Source organism: Prionailurus viverrinus, chromosome A2, assembly GCF_022837055.1.
Source record: "Prionailurus viverrinus isolate Anna chromosome A2, UM_Priviv_1.0, whole genome shotgun sequence".
Classification (NCBI taxonomy): domain Eukaryota; kingdom Metazoa; phylum Chordata; class Mammalia; order Carnivora; family Felidae; genus Prionailurus; species Prionailurus viverrinus.
The window spans coordinates 108,180,645-108,197,495 of record NC_062562.1 but is presented as its reverse complement, the minus strand read 5'-3'; the positions used below and the strand labels follow the sequence as shown (position 1 = coordinate 108,197,495).

The window sequence follows — 16,851 nt, the reverse complement described above, 5'->3', positions numbered from 1 at the left end:
ATAGAACATAGAGGTAAGAGTTCAGTTATGTTTTTGTTTTCAATAGGTAAGAATTCAATTACACTTTTGTTTTGAATAGAGAGTTAATTTTAAGGAAAGGGGGAATTGCCTTGGTCATTTGTTTATATTGTGAACCTTTTAAAAAAATCTTTTTAATGTTTACTTATTTTAGAGAGAGAGCATGTGTGAGTTGGGGAGTGTCGTAAACTCTGGGTCTTAGGTTCTCTCTTGTCTAGCAAAAGAGTGGCATGCAGGATTGAAAGTGAAAGATGGCTCATGTCCAGGAAAAGGCAAGAGCCCCGAATAAGTGTCCTTGCCCCATTTTTATTAGGATCAGAAGGCTAACAAACATGGCAACGGACGTGCACAAAGAGACAATGAATCTGTGAACATTAACTTGTGGATGTGAGGAAAAGGGTTCTTGAAGATACTTATGGTTAGGGGTTTGGGTTAATACAAAACAAAATCTGCACTCCGGGCAGTCCAGAGGAAGGTTGTTTACAGCGGACATAAGGCAGCACCTCTGTTTATCTTAGCCAGCCTAGGGGATGAGACAGATAGGGAAATAACCTCAGGGTAGACAAGGCACATTTTCTTTTGTTAACCATCTCCACTCTGGGATGCTTTGCCTGCAGTGCAGTGGTCTATAGTCCAATTCACCAATTTACCAAACCTGGCCCTATTCTCCTGTGAAAGCAGCTTTCTGCTACATTACTAAATTTTTGGGCGCTTTAACCCTGAATATCTAAGCTTGTTTGTTTCATATACCTATGTATTGGGCACCTTTGCACCATTTCTGTTTCAGGTCTTTTCCTGTCTCTATTGTGGGGGCTCTGCACCCCCTCTCTATTTTGGGGTGCCTTTGCACCTCCTTCCATTTGTGGCACCTTTGTGCCTCCCTATTCTCGGGGTGCCTTTGCACCCCCCTATTCTTGGGGTGCCAATATGGTTTACCCAAACTCAGGTGTGAGTATTTTATGACTTTGTATTTCTTTATGCCTTGTCAACCCATTGGTGTAAGCCTGCGGATTCCTAAGCTTATCCCCCAGAGGGGAGTAGCAGAGAGAGGGAGACAGAGGATCCAAAGCAGACTCTGCACTGAAAACAGCACAGTGCAGGGCTTTAGTTCAGGAACCATGAGATCATGACCTGAGCTCAAGTCAGATGCTTATCTGACTGAGCCACCCAGGAGCCCTGTGAACCTTTTAAAATATATTTTGGGGGGGCACCTGGGTGGCTCAGTCAATTAAGCATCCAACTTTGTCTCAGGTCACAATCTCACAGTTTGTGGATTCAAGCCCCACATCGGGCTTTGTGCTGACAGCAAACAGCCTGGAGCCTTCTTCACATTCTGTGTCTCCCCCTTTTTCTACCCTTACCCCGCTCATGGTCTGTCTCTGTCTCTGTCTCTGTCTCTGTCTCTGTCTCCCTCTCTCTCAAAAATAAACATTAAAAAATTTAAAGTAAATGAAATACAATATGTTTTCAGAAAATCGTGGCATCTCCATTTTAGCCACTAGCCAGCTAAACAGCTTAGTCCACCTGAAATTCAATCTTGCTGCAGAGAGGAGCTCCTCAGTTCAAGCCTGTTGTGTACCACACCTTTCACAGAGTTTAGGAACACATACTGAACAAGAGTAAAAGGAATGCTCTTTAGTATCTCTGCCTACCTGGTATATAATTTTGTCTCTTATTTAGACTCAACATGCTGTTTCTGTTGGGTCATTTATTATGAGAATCGAAAAGTGTAAAATTCTATAACTTTATAATTAATAAAAATAGACTGTTAAATGATGTTTTATTTACCTTTCTAATACGATCTTTAATGACAAAGATGAGGCCAGTTTATAAAAGGGTAATTGTAAATGAAAACTCAGTATGTCTTCTAATCTCTGATGCAGCTCACCTTGGTTGTGACACAGTGAACCATATACAATCATGTACAAAAATTTCTCCAAGTTGAGGCCAATGAAGGAACTTTTGAGAATTTTAATAATTTTCAGCTATATAATATAACATAGCTTTCTGAGTTCTGAATAGTAATACAGATACTTTGCTACTAATTTCCTTCTCCAGAGTGACTAAATTTGATGCACCTCTCACTCTCTCATTCTCAATTTGTATCTTTCTTCATTCTTTTTCTCTATTTCCCTCTGTAAAACATTCTCTTTCCTTTCTTTATTATAATCCATATCCTGACTGGCATAAACAAAATACACTCTTTAACATAAAAACTGTTTATATATTGCTATTTGTTGACAGAGGGAAACAAAAACAATGAGGAAAACATTATGTATTTAAAGGAAAAGTCGATGGTGATACAGGTTGTTTTAATATAGGTTGATGAGTAAGGCCAATTAAAGAAATTAAATTTTATTTTTAGAAGCCATATGTATTCATTGAAGGTAATCTGCAAAATGTGGAGAAGCTGGAAAAAAATTAATACTCTTAGTTTCACTTGCTTCTTGTTTGTTAATCATAATTTTATTGTGTTAACAAAAATTTACCTGCGTAAATTTAAAGATCAAATTGTCTTTATTTAGCAATTCATAAATTGGGAAGTATCCCATCTAGCAAATAGAAAGGACCTCCATGGAATCTAAAAAATAAAGATTTTTATGTCAGGAAGGGGGCAGGAAATTATTAGGAAAGAATGTAATATTTCAGGTAAGTTCTCCCTCCTAAGGGAAATGGAAGGGTTTATCTGGCAGATTATCTCACTAGTGCTAATCAGGTTGACTGGTTAAAGGTTACATACCTTGGGGGTTTAAACTGCACTTAGGTTAGGTATTAAGTCTTGATTTTTCAATAAGATGTTTAGCACAAGTGACTCCATTTTGGGCCTCCTTGTCTCCTTTTAACAATTGTTTTGCTATTCAAGTGATTTTGGTGAGAGTTGTTTGTTTGAAGGGTAATTACTTTTTAAACATTGTGGATTTTTTTCTTAGTTTAAATATAATCATATGTTTACGGCAGAGATACATTTTAAAATCTGACTTTATAAAGCATAGTCAACTTTAAGTTCTCTTAGTTGAAGTTAACGAAAATATACAATCTATGTCCTTGTTTGTTTGTTGTTTTTACTTTTAATAAGATACTATAATAATCATGTTTCCCTCCCAAAGGTTAATTTTTGAGAAAGCAAAAACGTCCTATATCTAGTATACCACAGACATAAATTTCTAAAATTGAGAAAATATTTTAAATATCTGCTCACTTTAGGAATAAAAAGTAGCAATTGAAAACACAAGACATAAGAATTAATTAAAAATTATATGTTATAACTTATCTACATATTTTAATATTCTACCTGTTAATTGAGTCATTTTGTCTCTTACCTGTTTTAATTTTAGTTGGTACTTATATTCCTCAATTACAGTTTTTTGACAATTTTTTGACTTAGTTTTGTTTTAATGTTTATTCATTTAGTTTGAGAGAGAAAGAATGTGAGCAGGGGAGAGGGGCAGAGAGAGAGAGAGAGAGAGAGAGAGAGAGAATCCTAAGCAGGATCTGTACCGTCAGCACAGTGCCCTATGGTGGGGCTCAAAATCATGAACCATGACATCATGACCTAAGCTGAAATCAAGAGTCAGATGCTTAACTGTCTGAGCCACCCAGACGCCTCTACTTAGTGTCCTTCTAATGTGAAATATGAAAAAATTACATATAAATTTAATTCTTAAATTATAAAATCTATTGTTCAGAATAAAAAATATATAAACTGATTGAAATCTGTGGTGAATTCAATTGAAAATAGATGACATCATCCAACTGTGCCTAAGATACTGAGTTGAGAAATATTAATAGTTGAAGACATCCCTAATTCTTGACAAGAAAGAAAAATTTTCCCAGAAATAGATATTTATAATATGAAGTTCAAATCTTTAATATGTGGTTTTGTGCTTGTTAGAACAGTTGTGCAAGGATTGCTTTTATCTGTTATTTGGCAGGATTTTTGTTTTGTTTTGTCTTGTTTTGTTTTTTCTCATGAGCTCACTAACTTGCTTGTTCGTTGATATCAAAGACTTCTCCCATTCTGTAGTTTCTTACCTACTTTACTCTGAAGGGGAGCAGAATTTGCCACCCAAAATATGCCTCTTTGGTGTAAGAATTATCTTGAGCTAGTTATTTTTGAAAAACTGAATACACAGGAGAAATTCTAAAAACTGAGTAAAAGTTGCCCTTTTGTAAAGGACATTTCATTCATAAGAGAAATCTCCATTTGTAAGTGTGTCTCCCCCTCTATATCTGGAAGGGGAGGATGACCAAATCTCTAGAAACTCTTAACTGTGGAGAAGGCATTGAACGTAAATCTGTGTAACAACCATCCCCTTGTTTACTATGCGTTTCCTGGTAACCTCTCAACATTGGCCTCCCCCACTACATCTTTCTTTTGTCCCCAACTGGAAATGGTATGTAAGGTGGTGGCTTGGGTCATTTTGGAGAGTTAATCAGTTTTCTTGGGTGTCTCATGTATACAGGAGGTATATCCAACTTCCTTGTTTTTTCTTGTTAATGTCTCCCTTATTCCAGAACCTGGAAAGATAGAGGTAAAATTATTTTTCCTCCTTTACAACTCTTTTTATCAACCTACAAATCACCCTAGAATTGTCCATTCTATAAGAGCTTTACTAAACATCTCTACATACTGTTCCATCTATCTGCCTTGAGTTTTACCATAATTTGGAAACCTAAGGTTTTCATGGTCAGTATTCATTGTTTATTTTACCTGAACTCTCAAATTAAATCATTTGCATAACCAGTCATTTCTTCCTAAAACCCACATGTCTCTTGCTTCCAGATCTGTAATTTCCTCTTTTTTGACTACCTCTGGAGTGTCCTTCTCAATCTCCTTTGTAGATTTTTCTTCTAAACCTGACCTCTAAATGTTTGCTGCTTTCAAGATTATGTTTCCTTCTAAAACTCAACTTTCATTCTTTTGTAATGATCTGTTTGAAGGCTTTAAATACCATGTATGTGACAATGACTTCCAAATGTATATTTCTAACCCAGTTCTCTTCTGTCAACTTTAGCTCCAAATATGCAATTCTCTAGTTGACATCTTCAATTGGATTCTCATTGACATTTCACATTTGACAGATCCAAAACTGAATTCTTGATTCCCTTCTGCTCCATCCAAATAAAATCAAAATTAAAACACAACTCTATCCCTCCTTTAGATTATGCGTGTTGAATTTGTGCTATTATTATTCTATAACTTTGGAAGAAAAGTTAATACTCAAACTCGATATTCATCTTTCCCTCTCTCTCAACATATAAACTGTCAGCAAGTCAACCTCTAAGATAATTTCTCCATTTCTCTTGATTATGTTTCTTTCACTGTAAACCCAAACACCAATGTTTCTCTCCCAGATTACCATGGTACTCCTCTTCTTGGCTTTCCTGCATCCCCCCCAAATCCCTCTCCAAAATATTCTCTATGGAGAAGCCAGAGAAGTCTTTGGAAAATATAAATCCATCTATGCCATTCTCCTGCATAAAACTATGAAATGATATCCAATTGTACATTGAGTAAGATCCAGATTCCTTACTATTCAGTCTAAGACTTGTATGAGCAGACTCTCATCTGATGTACTAAACCATCTGACACCACTCTCTTTTGCCCACTATGCTCAGCCACACTGTACTGTCATATGGTCTTCTTTTTGGGGATGTACTTCCCTTTGGATTTTTTTCCAAGTGTGCTTCCTTTTTATCTTTCTGTTCTCAGTCTAAATGTCAACCACTCTATGAGGCCTCCTCTGGTCACTTGAAATTCTTCTTCCTTGATATTATCAACCCTGTTCATCTCCTGTATCACAGTTAATGTGATTTGGGTTTATTCATTTGGTGTTGTTGCTGTTGTTTAAATTTTTTAAAAACTTTTTTTTTTTTAGTTTTTAAGTAGGCTCCACAAGCAACATGGGGCTTAAACTCATTATCTACCAGCTGATAATAATTTTTTAATTATTTGTTTTTATCATTTCTAGTTTCTAAAGGTAGTTTACTTATTCACAAATATATATCCACATTGTAAACGTAGTATTTAACATGCAGTGGATACTCAATAACTATGGATCTAATAAGTCAGTGAAACTTAAAGCAAATAAGGAAAATGGCCCTAGCCTATGTATATAGAAAGTGACATGGTAAGGTTTTCAAAGGGGCTTTAATACAAAAATGAACTTTTCTGACTTCAAGATTTCACTCTTCCTACTAATGGATATGTTACTAATTTAGATATGAGTAGCTTTTTTTTTTTCTTTAATGTAATTAATTGTAGAGCAGAGACAAAGACTTTTCTGGAATCTGGTTGAACCTGTTCACAGAAAGGATAGAGAGCTCTAAGATTGTAAATACCTAAGATGTTTCTCAAAAGCCTGGTCTGAGATTGTAACTATGGATTTGGGTCAGAAAGTATTCAATGGACCCCCTGTAGTTCTCCAGGTATAGCTTGATTTAAGTACAGAGACACACTTTGCTCCAGTTTTCAAAGTTCTAGCTCTGAGAGAAATCTCTGTGATAATTTTAGGTTAACTCTGTTAGAGTTTCTTGCCATAAACCCAATAGAAAAGTATTATCATGGAAAGAACACTATATCCTCCATAACATTTCAGATATAATCCACTCACATTATTCCCTCTCCAATTATCCATCCAGTGACCAATTATAATTGCATTAAGAACATTTGCTTCTTTTTGTGCTTATCTTTGTTAAATTAAAACAGTATGGCTTTCAATAAGCTTATTTCATATAATACTTTAGTTAATTGGAAACCATAAATGATAAACACCATTTCATAATTATATGTGCAGTTAAAAATTTTTGAAATGCATTAAAATACCCAACCCAAGGAAATTTTTTCAAGTGTTATAATATCAGGCACTGCAAAACACCAGTGCCAAGGTTTTTTTTTTGCTTTTTATGATGATTTTTTTTAGTGCTTGCTTAAGTAGATTATAGAAACAGCAACTATATGTTGAAATAAAGCATGGTATAAACATTTGGAAAACAATGAAATACTACTATATGTTAATGCTATATAAAGCAAAAATTGCCTACATATTATTGTAGTAAAAGAGTAGGATTTCCTACATGATGTTTAAAAACAAGGGGGCACAGTTACATTGGATTTAGGCAATTTTTTGTTGATGCAGAATCTCTATTGTTTACATAGCAGGTCACCAAGCATTTCTTAAAGCATAGAGAATCATCAGATGATTGATGATTGATTGTAACTAGGTAATTCCTTCAATGAGTTGATATGAGGCAATGTGTGGAAAGAATGAAAACAAAGGTGACTTCTTGCTATATTCTTTCTACCTTCTCTTTTTTAAGGTAGTCTCTCTTCCCCACAAGATCCCAAACACATGGATGAGGAGAGAAGGTATTATAAAGATTGTTCTGAATATATGAACCTATACTGATCTCTAACTTTTTAGAATTTATTATATTCATTCATTATATTATTCATTTGACTCTTCATTTAGTTTTATGACTTAAATTAGTATGTTTATTTTGTGTATTTTTTTAACTCATAAAGTGTATGATATACTGGTTAGGAACATGGGTTTAGAGGGATGCCTGAGTGGCTCCATTGGTTATGCATTTGACTCTTGATTTAGACTCAGCTCATGATCTCAAGGTCATGAGATTGACCCTGAGCCCAGTGTTGGGCTCTGCACCAGACAAGGAGTTTACATAAGATTCTCTCTCTCCCTCTGCTCCTCCCCTGCTCATGCCTGTGCACTCCTTCTCTCTTGAAAGAAAGAAAGAAAGAAAGAAAGAAAGAAAGAAAGAAAGAAAGAAAAAGAAAGAGAGAGAGAGAAAGAAAGAACGAACGAACATAGGTTTAGAATTAAACTGCCTAGGTTTGAATTTGGATTCCACAAACGATGTGACTATGGGCAAGTTATTTCACCTCTGTGCAATGTAGAATCTGTAGAATATGCAGAATAATTACAGTATGTATGCTATAGGGATACAATGCTAGTAATTATGATTATTGTTGCCATTTGATTTTCCCTTTCCCCCAAAACAGGTTGGAACTACTAGGGAAGCCCTGTGCCTTTCCTTGGAAGTGTTTTCTGTGTTCTGTGCTGCAAAGCCAAACACTAAACCCAAGTTGCATTTTGGACAGCACCAGCTTTATTCAGTGGCCTGAGAATGCAGAAGCAGGAACTAAGTTCACAAATCCACTTCTCTGGGTTTTATGGGCTGGGGCAAAAATGGGAGAAATATGCATGAGTTTTTTCTGAATGAGTAGGTTTTTTCTAAGAATATGGTTGCCACCTCCTCTTTCTCCTTCCATGACTTTGGTTGGAACTGTTACAGTGTTGGCAGGTATGTCATCTGGCATCCTGATGTATTATAACCAGCCTATAATCAGATTTGGGGTTCTTCTATGGTCAAATCTGTCGCCATAGTCTAATTAGCTATGACTGGGTTTTTCCAGTCTCCTGCTGCCATCTTGGATCCAAACAGTTATGGCTAGTTCTTGTTTTGCCTGTAACTGAGAAGAATAAAAAGAGATAGGGCCATCTTCTGCTCAATGGGATGGGATGCAACCTTGGTAACATTACCTATTATTGTTATTGGTCAAGAGAACAATTGATTTATCCAAATGGTATACATCTGACTTAAAGGCAAGGCCTGTATGTCAATTTATCCCTTGGTATTATACACACTAGATTCCTTGTGTGTATTTAAAAAGTGTATTTAATAAATTGGGGAAAGTAAATTGAATATGGAAAGTGAATGAATCTGTGGCATGTGGAAATGACTAGGACATAAACTAAGGGAAACCAAGAGGAAGACAGAAGTGGACAAAGATTAGCATAAAGGAAAAAACAAGTAGCCTAAAGACTAGATGCAATAAGTTCTTTTAATGTATAATTAAATATTGGTACCTTATATTAATTCCTATTAAATAGGCATAACTGAGTTATGCCTATTTTTGTAGTAGGGACTTATGTCTGACTTTGTTTCTCTGACCTCCTTACAAATACCATCACCTCTAGTTGTTTTCTCTCTCGAATATTACCCTCCATGATACATAGATTTTGAGCATAGACTAACCCAAATACACTTTCCATAACAATTAATATGTCTTAATCATCATTCTTTCTCCTCACTAGGAAAGTAGAATTAAAAGTTGAATTTCAAATCCTGACTGGTAATATAATTTGGAGGCCATTGTATTCTTTAGTTTTTCTTTTTCTTCTCCAAAGAGCCATTGCCTCTGCTTCTGTCTCCCTTACATTACAGCTATTTTATAGTTCCTTCATGACTTCTGCTTGGAGCCTTACTCAGAAGTTTTCTGACGCTGTGGAAAGATGGTAGGAGGTAGAAGGGACAGGGATAATTGCAGTAGTCTAATGGGCTAAGTTTCTCCATGCTGCTGGGGAACATAGCAGGCCACCCTGCCTGCCTATTTATTGCTTTGCTTTTAGGTATGCAGGTTGGAATTCTCATCATAGCCTGCTGGTTCAAGATTGTAGAACCGCATGCATTAGAGGGGGCAGAGTTAAGTGTTTGAATTAATAAAGAATAGAAATTGGACCACCTCTGATTTAGCCATTTTATTTATATTTCTGGAAAACACCTTTAAAAGACTTTCAATAGTGCCATGTAGGAGGAGTGCGACAATGGCCCACTTTCCCTTGATATTTTTGAAACAAATGTTCTTAGTTGTTAAGGGCCCCCCTTCAATGAGCCTGTGGTGGTTTAAGTTTCTTAAGAATCCATGTTCTAATCTTCTGGAACATTGGTATTATCACAGTTTCCTAGCAGAAGTCACGATTTGTATACCTAAGAGAAAATCTGGAGTTTTTCCCAGTTGGTGTCTGGGTTGCTCTCTCGTATATTAGCACATAGTGCAGAAATTCAGAATTAGACTTGGCAGATATAGGAGACGCCTACTGATTTTTTGTTGTCGTTGTTACCAGAGTTGATTCTTGCTATCAGCATCATGCCATAATTTGTGTGCTTCTGGAAGCACATGTACTTTTGTATTATTATATTTCACTGGAAAATGATTAAAATAGACTTTACTTTGTAATATATTATTATTGTCAATATCTGTGGCAGGGATAAGGAAATAGACACTAAGCAGACAATTGGTTTTGACAATATAATCTAAACATTGTGTCATTTGTGCTTATTTTAGATGAAAACATGCATTTCCCTGTTAAGAAGGAGAAATGTATGTTAATTAAAATATCTAACTCTGATTCAGATTCTAAAAATGGGTAAACTACTGCAAAAGCATAGATATTAGATACCTTAAAAAAGAAAGTGTTTCTTAAGCTTTTCAAATTAAAATCCAACGTTTACTCAGTTTTTTATTACTATTTAGCCTCCCTTTGATAAGTTTCACTATAGTTATCCCTTAGAAGCTTTTATGTTTGTATTTCTATTTTTTTTTGTTTGATTTAAATTTTTTTTTAACGTTTATTTATTTTTGAAAGAGAGACATAGCATGAGCAGGAGAGGGGCAGATAGAGAGGGAGACACAGAACCCAAACCAGACTCCAGGCTCTGAGCTGTCAGCACACAGCCCGACTCTGGCTTGAACTCATGAATCAGGAGATCACGTCCTGAGCAGAAGTCGGACACTTAAGCGGCTGAGCCACCCAGGCGCCCCTTTTGTTTGATTTTTAAAGATATAATGATGTCTGACTAGATTTCATCATTTTCTTTTCAAATAAAAGCCAAATTTTGTACCTGGGCTTTTTGTAATTTAATTATTATGGTGAAACTCGACATGTGTTAGTATTATGATTGACAAATTAAAACTTGCAACATTTACCAGACTGTGAGATGCACTATTGGGGGCATATAACTTAAATTATCCCAATGGCATTTAATCATATATATGTGCATGGTAGATGGAGCCATAAAGCTGTATCATCAGAAGTGAAGGTCATGGTCCCTGTGAGATTGTAATCAAATTACCATAAATTGGAGATGAACTTCATGATATCTTAAGCCATCAGTTATTTCCTGAAAGCTCAAACTGGAACTGGGTCTGAAGTTTAGCAAGGATTTGAAGGAAAATAAAAAGACAAATATTGATGCATGTTATGTGAAAGAGCATCTTATAGACAGAAAACTGTGTCAATAGTCTTTGGGCTTTTAAGTGTTAAGTGTTCCATCAGCAGTGTAGAACATAAAAGCAAACTCCTCACCAGGAGTTCACACTTGAATAATATTGGCTTAGTATGTTGGGTACCTATAGGAAGCCATTGCTATTATCAGTGAATGTTGGTTCAGAGTTTTTTGTTTATTTTTGCTATTCCAGTAAAAGCATTTACAGAAAATGTAGGTGTTATCCTATCATAATAGTAGATACTTATCCACATATGTAATAATGTGCTGTATCCTTTGCCTGTATTACCTCATTTAGTCTTTATGCGAAATAAGTCTTTATGTGAAATAGCATTATTTAGGCAATATTTTAGAGCAATAAAATTAGGATGTAGAGTCTTGGCATAGCTCTAACATACTGTCAGTAGTGGAACCTGTGTGTGTCTGATTCCACAGTCCATGTTCTTTATTCACTTGCTGTTTTGACCACAATTCTTCCTGGTTAACGACAGCTAGAGTCTAATAAAAATGATCAATGACTATTTCAATAACTGCCAACCATCAACAGGGGTATGAGATCAGAAAAACCTGAGGCAAAATGGCAACTTATTGGAGAATGAAAAGGAACAAAAAGGTAATTTCTAATAAACATGTAGAGGGACTTTGCGGCTATTTTCTACAAGTATACAATATAGGTATCTTCTATCAGCCTACAATGTAAGCCTTTCATATTTAAAATCTACATCTTTCTCCTTCAGTTTAACCTGAGGTTGTATTTTATCCATTCCCTGGTGCCCCATGTCTGGTCCAGGGAATTGTCTTTCACAATATATTCCTAATAGCTTTCTTTCTTTTTGTGATTTTTGTAGTCTGTGATTTCATTACCTCTTGTTGTGCTGCTGTTGATAAAAGGAAATAACTAAGGGTTGAGGGGAGGAAAAGTTGAGCCTGCCTAGTGGGTAGTTCATGGGTGTGAAGTCCTCCCTTCCACAACACTAAAGCCAGGGACCAGGTCTCCAAGACACCACTCCGAGAGATCAGTATGGTTAGAGGAAGAGGACGATACCTATTTCTCTGTTAGGATCTTGGCTTAGACAATGGGCTTGGCACAGTGTCATATACCTACCTAAATAAGAGAAAAACAATCATGTGAAATAAGTGGGTGGAAAAATATGGGCAGACATCTGTTATTTTTTGTCATCACAAGGATAAGTGAGTTTCCCATGGGTTAAGTGAATTCAGTAAAACTGGCCAGGTTTGAACTCTTCCACAAGCATCATACCCTAGAGCGAGGCCTGGAAAGAGGACCTTGGAGCGAGAGGTCCACTAGCTTAGGGTCTAGAAGAGAGGATGATGAGCCACATTTCTGGTGTCAAAGGAATGTGCAGTGGAAGGCACTGAATGAAGATTTCATGCCTGCACATGAGACTGCTGGCATTGGCTGCCTGCCCCACAGTGAATAATGATAGCAGCAGTCCTAGTCAGATAGGAAGCCACGATCAAGATGGAAAGAAGGAGAGGTGCCTGGGTGGCTCAGTTGGTTAAGTGTCTGACTTCAGGTCAAGTCATGATCTCACGGTTTGTGAGTTCAAGCCCCCCTGTCGGGCTCTTTGCTGAGCCTAGAGCCTGGTTTGGATTCTGTGTCTACCTCTCTCTCTGCCCCTCCCCGCTTGCACTCTTTCTCTCTCTCTGTCTCACTCTCAAAAATAAATAAACATTAAAAAAGTTTAAAAAAAAAAGATGGAAAGAAGGAAACAACAAAGAAGCAAACAACAAAATTATCCACTTTTCTAATCTCTTAATTTTCTGCTTATAACCCTCTCTACTAATCTGTGACTCATAAGATTTCATTTGTGTAATATTTCATTTATAATAATATAGAACAGCAGCAAAATTTTTAATTACGAGAGAAAATACAGTAAATATAAAGATTAGAGAAACCATAAAATACTGTAATTGGAATGCCAGAATAAGGGAACAGAAGAAATCAATCATAAACACCAATTAATTATATATTAGAAGAGACTTTCTGAGCTGAAGAAGAATATGAGTCTGCTGACCCAAACAGTTAATTAAATAGAGCTAATTAAAAAAAAAAACAACACTTAACATATAATACTGCCGTGATATTTTAAAACTTGAACGATAAGGAAAACATTTACAAGCCCTCAAGCAGGTGATCTCTAAAGTAAGAAAATTTGGTGTCCTTTTGGAATTTACCTCTTCAGAAAATTTACTAATTTTCAGAAGAAAATGAAGTCATGTTAGTTAAATGTTGGGTGGAAAATGACTCTAAAATTCCAAATCCAACCACATTTCCATTCATAAGTAAATACAACAGAGACTAATACCTAAGCTTTTATGTCAGAAATTGTGATCTTGAAAATTAAATAGTCCTTTATTAATAAAAAGTATTTCTTGAAAAAATTCTTACCGTGGAGAGTATTTTCAGTCACAATAATGGAAATCTTGACTCAAAGTGGCTCCCCTCTCTATATGTCTATTTTTCCCATGTCACATTTTTCTCACTGCTATTCATTTATGTGATAGTTTGATGTTCCCAAGAGCAGTCCTGCTTAGGGCAAATAAGAGAAATATGCCTGTGGGTATACTAAATATAAGAGTAGTTCTTCTAGTGCAATTGAAAAAAAATTAAATGTGCATTATTTACAACTGCTCATCTATATTCCTTTTCCTTTTCTACTAAGACTTGCTAAAGGAAATAGCTGGAAATAAGGAGCACTGAATGTGTTTGAAATTCAGACAGTGAAGGTCTTTGGAATAGTTCTGGTTATTAATAAAATTATCATGTGCTTCTCACAAGTCTTTGAACACTCTAAATATGGCGTTGAAAAAGTTAGAGAACAGTCTACTTTTGCTGTGAACATCAGTGCTCAGGATTTCATGAGCTTTGTTTTCTTATTTTTAGATCATACTTGGTATATCACTGTTTATTTTTCTCCCTAGTTTGGATCTTGTTTCCTCAAAGCCGTATTTACTAGAGAGGCAGAAATTACAAGTGAATGCAAGGCGAGTTGTGGATTGGGGATAAAAAGGAACTGGAGATAGAAGTACTTACTGATGTTGCAAAATTGCTAAGGTGCAATTTCACAAGGCTAAATTTAACCTAACCGAGCACACATGGTATTTTAGTTGTTGAAATTGTATTGCTTTCAAAATGAGTTTTTAATACCAAGAATAGTTCACATGTGGGAGCCGAGAGAAGAACTAATGGAGTGAAGAGGGTTGAAAGATTGAAGCCTGGAGTATGTGACAAGATAAATTCCAACAAAAATGTCAAACTGGGATAATTTATCTGAGACCCAGGTAGCTGAAGCTTAGAATCTTCTATCGATATTTTAAGAGAAATGTTAACATTTCTCCATGTAAAATAATTTAATATTACAGAGTGATGACCTTGGAAAAATATAGTAGAATAAGAAGTAGGAAATAAGGGGTAGAAAAAAATTCAGGCTGTCAGGGCAATAAATTTCTGTTCTGCTAGAAAGGAAGACTGTAGATACTGCCAGCACAAGGAGGAAAGATTTTTATTTCATTCTAAAGTGAAAGAAAAATCTGCCGCCAATTTAATAAAAAAAAAAGTAGAAATGATAAGGGTTTCTCAAACTCAGGACACTTAATAAGAGTGAAAACCTGTGACTTGAACAGGTGTTTGTACACCACGTTCATGGCAGCATTATTCACGGGGGCCCAAAGGTGGAAGCAACCCAAGGGTCCATCAAAGGATGCAAATATAAGCTAAATGCGGTTTATACATAGGAAGAAAAAAATGAGCCTTAACAAGAATAAAGTTCTGACACCAGCTGCTACTTAGATGAACCTTGAGGAAATTATGCTAAGTGAAATAAGGCTGTCTCAAAGGTGCAAATACTGTATGATTCCACTTATATGAGGTACCTAGAGTAGTCAAGTTCATAGGAACAGAGAGTAGAATGATGGTTGCTGGGAACTGGGGGGAGAAGGGGATGGGGAGATAGTGTTTAATGGGTGCAGTGTATCAGTTAGGAAGAATGAAAACGTTTTAGAGATGGATGCTGTGGATGGTTGCACAACAGTGTGAATGTACATTTATTTAATACCACATAACTGTTCACTAAAAATGGTTAAAATGGTAATTTTATGTTCTATATATTTTATCAGACACAACAACAACAAAAAAGAGAAGGCCCTATTTTAGAAACTATGGTAACAGGAGAAAATGGTCAATTCATGGAACTCTAATTTTAGGGTATTTAAAAAAAATTTTTTTTAATGTTTATTTATTTTTGAGACTGAGAGAGACAGAACATGAATGGGGGAGGGCAGAGAGAGAGGGAGACACAGAATCGGAAGCAGGCTCCAGGCTCTGAGCCATCAGCCCAGAGCCTGACGCGGGGCTCAAACTCACAGACCGTGAGATCGTGACCTGAGCTGAAGTTGAACGCTTAACTGACTGAGCCACCCAGGCGCCCCTAATTTTAGGGTATTTTAACCAATTACATAAATACTTTAAATATGTTCCCCTCAAAATAGATATGTTTTATTCATTCTCCATTTCCACTATTATCAAGAATAAATAAAAATATTAAATTTTTGAATAATAAGAATTTTATGAGAAGTATGGATTTTGATGTAAAAGACCCAAGGTTTAAAAGTGTGTACTATTCTTTATTTTATAACTCTTGGCTATAATTCTTTATCATTAAACACTGAAAACAATTTAAATGTTACTAAAATTGCCCTTACTACTTGGTTTTGAAGCGACACAATCTTGTAGTCATAGAGATTGAGAAATCTGGCTTACTTCAACTGGTCCTTTCTAGACCTCCAGAGTTCCAACTTTTAGTTAAGCCAGTATAATCAAAGAGCATTTTAATAATCCTCAAGCTCATGGCACTTCACCTGGCACTATTTAAAGCATTTGAAACCTTAACAGTTCCAGAACTGCATTGTCTAATATGGTAGCCACTAGCCATGTGTGGCTCTTGACTGTGTGAAATGTGGCAACTCCAAATTGAGACGTGTCATAAATGTAAACTGAACTCTGCATTTCTAAGCTTTCATAAGATAAAGACATTCATTAATGTTTTGAAATGTTAAATGTTGAAGTGTTAACATTTTGGAAATATTGAATTAAATAAATTATCAAAATTAATTTGACTTTTTTCTTTTTACTTGTTAAAATGTGGCTACTACAAAATTTTAGCTGACTTTTGCAGCACACATTTGTGACTTGCATTATATTTAAATGACTGTGATTGCTGGCCTAGAAAATTATAACGGAAATACAGTTAAGACCAGCAATGAGAATACAAGTTCAGGATGATATACCTTCACTCAGAATATGGATTCATTGCCAGGAGTGACTTGAGGTTCACTCGATTACCAGAAACCAGACTACAGCACATTTATTTTGTTCTGAAACCATTGTGTTCTAATAATGGCCACACGGGTACTTCTACCATTTATCTCTGAGTCTAGCCTTTGCAGCCATATTTCCTAGTTTCAGACCAGTTTTTAAATATAAAAAAGAATTCATATTTGCAATATGGATACATTCTGTCAGGTCTCTAGGAAAGACTTAAATGTAAGACTAAAGGAAGTGGAATTCATGATCTCAAGGTGTTAATGTAGGATCTTAACAAGTTTAACAGTGATTTGCTTGTTCACCAGATTTACTGGAAAACAGGGAAATAAACACAGTCCTAGAAATTTTACATTGGAAATCCACAGAGAACATTTTGCAAGTTTTCATGTTAGCTT

The 16,851-nt window shown here is 35.8% G+C and overlaps 1 protein-coding gene across 6 annotated transcripts in view; it reads left to right on the top strand.

The window, feature by feature from the left end:
* The window catches only part of DGKB (diacylglycerol kinase beta), a 667,308-nt gene that overhangs the window by 18,237 nt on the left and 632,220 nt on the right, over nucleotides 1-16,851 (top strand). The window lies entirely within an intron of this gene.